The sequence below is a fragment of the Myotis lucifugus genome, unplaced genomic scaffold (assembly GCF_000147115.1).
Source record: "Myotis lucifugus unplaced genomic scaffold, Myoluc2.0 scaffold_10764, whole genome shotgun sequence".
NCBI classification, from domain to species: Eukaryota; Metazoa; Chordata; class Mammalia; order Chiroptera; family Vespertilionidae; genus Myotis; species Myotis lucifugus.
In genome coordinates, this window is record NW_005881812.1 from 2,225 (window position 1) to 5,280 (window position 3,056).

Consider the following 3,056-nt stretch of genomic DNA (forward strand, 5'->3'; position numbering starts at 1 on the left):
TCCTTAAAAACCATGGAACGCCCAAAATGACAATCACCAGGACAGAAATACCTAGAAGAAAACAAGCCAAGGCCAATTACAGGACCTTGGATTTGAACTACATGGTCATGTAAGGACCTGTCAATCCCACAAAGAAAACAAGCTCCAAAAGACGTGTTTTCTACATATTTACTTGTAATTGAAAGGCAGAGAGATTAAAGGATCAGACTTGGTATAAATGAATTAAAAAGTTTATTAGCCATAGAAAAAAAATTGATCCTTAAAATCAATTCTCGTTAAGTTCCCTGTAAAACAGTAAGCTTACAGAAAATTTCTTTCTCATGAACAGAAAATCACTATGCTTTTGGTCCAAGATATATTGATTTTTTTTCTCCTTCTTCAGATGACAGATGGATGTAGCCAAATCTATGAACGAGTGTACTTGCCCCAAATGTGCAACATAAATACAGAAGCGATGAACAGAAGACTCATAACCAATACTGGAACAGGGCCACTGAAAAGAAAGAAGAAAAGGCATGCTTACTTTTAGTAATAATACATCACCATATTTCTTTTTCTTTTTAATTTTTTTTAATCCTCACCCAAGGAGTGAGGATATTTTTTCCACTGATTTCTAGAGAGAGTGGAAGGGATGGGGGGAGAGGTGTGGCATCAGCATTGTGGTTAGTTAGATAGGAGAAATCCTTCTCTTCTAGTAAAACATACTAAAATTATACAAGTAAAATGATCTGATGTCTTAGAGATACTAGTCTCTCTAATTTCATGTATTTGGTATTTCCCATAATAAAAATAAAAACTTCTCCAAACTTTTTAAGTACAAATGATCCAATTATAAAACTATTATTTCGAAGTAAGATTTACTTAGACAACCTTCACTGTTTAAGGCAGTGGAGTAAGAGTCCACTAGTGAACAATAAACAATGCACAGAGATCAATGTCCTTGCTACACTATTTTGTTCTTCCAAAATTTGTACAATTATAGGAGTAAACAAATTTAAAAACACATGGGAAGAGAATGTTACCATACTGCACTCAATCACAGCCCCTATTTTAAAGCAATGTTAGCATATCATCAGCCACAGAGCACGAAGCTGAGAGTGGAGCTCTCAGAGTCCAAGTGCCAGAGTTTGCAAACCCACCCCGTCCTTTATGAGTTGTGACTGTGCCCCATTACCTATCTTCTCCAAGCCTGTTTCCTCATCTGTAAAGTAGGGACAATCACAGTACCTCTCTCATACGGTTACTGAGGTATTAAGTAAATTAATACACATAGATTATACAAGTTTATAATAAGCTCACCGGAAATGCTACTATTATTCAAAAAAAAAAAAATTCTAAGATCCTATAAGAGCCAACACACTCTAAGATGTTACTTGACTGCTCCAAGATGTGGATTTGTGAATACGAATTCCCAATTGTGTCCTTTTACCATCTTTCTGGTGGGATGAGACTGTACTTTACAACACTTCAAGGAACAGTTTCTAGCAATTCCTGGGAGTACTCAAGCAGTAGCAACAAGCAAGCCTGGCTGCACAATAGCAGAAAGCCCAGAGCCAGCACAAGCCAGAATCACCCACAGGAGAAAAGCTTCTTAAGAAGGGTTTCAAGGAGTCTCCTGGATACCCTAAAGAGCAAGGGGCTTCAAAATTCCTCTCTGAAATACTCAGAAAAATTACCTTTAACAAAGACCAAAAGGCTGTCGGAATACAGCCAACTCATATATCCCCAACCCCAAGAAGTACTTCCTGAATACATTCTCACCTTACCATACAAGTCTTTAAATTTGTGATCCAAGCCAAGCTACTGGTCAAGTTAAACTAATCCAAATAAATCTAATTTTGTCTCTTTTCTTCCAGACAGACATATGGATTGGCTCTTTTCTACCAGATAGACATATGGAGCACAGGATTGAACATTCTAGATTATCTGGTTCCGGCTCTTGCTAGAACATAAATTTGCCTCTCTAAACTTGAGCTTCTGAACCTGCAGTGTTCCTATTCCTCATCCACTGGCTGAGTCAGGAAGCAGCTGTAAGCAGCGGTGTCCTAGGGCCTACGTGATCAGACACCTGTGGGATTAGGTCTGCCACACAGTACCAGAAACCCTGGAAAGTGCGGTGAGCAAGGCATGGAACAGGGCTCCCCCAGGTGCCCATTTCCCATCACCTAATGAGCACTCTCAGGCCTTAAGAACTTGGAAAGTGCTCTATGTTCACCCCAAGGTCTACTCACCACCACAAAAGGTAAGAAGGCCAAAGAACTTTTGTTAACACAGCCTAATGCAAAAACGTCTATTAGCTGCAATAATATCAGCTTATGGTTCCAGGAAAGCTTTGAAAAACCACCCAACTCATATTCAATGGGTTACTCCTCTTTCTCAGTGTTGGACAACCAAAAAAGAACAATTTCATCTAATTAAGCAGTTTTTCCTCCAGTTCTGTTTCCATTGTTTACTCTGGCTTAGCTACATGAAGATTTTCCCTTCTTTCACGCAATCCATGAAGAGATATCATTCCAGGTCCTATAAACTAATTGGCTGATATACAGACAAACCAAACCCGGTCCACCTGGCCCAAACGAAGCTGTGTGTACTGTAAACTCATCAAAGCCAGCACCACTGGTGGCGGAGAGACACTGCTGCCCATCAGCCTGTGACACCTGACAGGAACACAAGGTCTGCTCCCAAGACTTACACTTTGAGGCCGGGGGAGTCTTCCGTGTAGAACCGCCACATCCCCCCAGTGCCTGCTGAGGTCGTGCGGCCCGCGCTCCTTGTTCCACAGCTGGCATTTTTCCTGTTAAGAGAAAAAATGTTACAAACAGTCTTTTTTGGGGGGAACCCTTTTAATGGCATTATAACATATGCTACCATTACACTGTTAAAGAACCAAAATAAGAAGAAAAACAAAACATTTTCTCTTGTGAGTATACCCCTAATTCTTGTTTTCACCCCATGGGTCATGATAACTACCATGAACTGAGTACCTGCCACATGCTAATGCACACACTAACCCTGGAAAGCAGTTACCAGTTCTGTTTTATAAGAGGAAAATGAGC

General features: G+C 40.2%; 1 long non-coding RNA gene across 1 annotated transcript; it reads right to left on the reverse strand.

Annotated features, from left to right (window-relative positions):
* Nucleotides 1-212: 212 nt before the first annotated feature.
* LOC102425555 lies at nucleotides 213-2,835 on the reverse strand. The gene is made up of 2 exons (XR_331112.3): nucleotides 2,693-2,835; nucleotides 213-493 (listed from the first exon to the last, which is right to left on the reverse strand). It is a non-coding gene; the product is annotated as an uncharacterized LOC102425555 (long non-coding RNA).
* Between the last annotated feature and the right edge of the window lie 221 nt (nucleotides 2,836-3,056).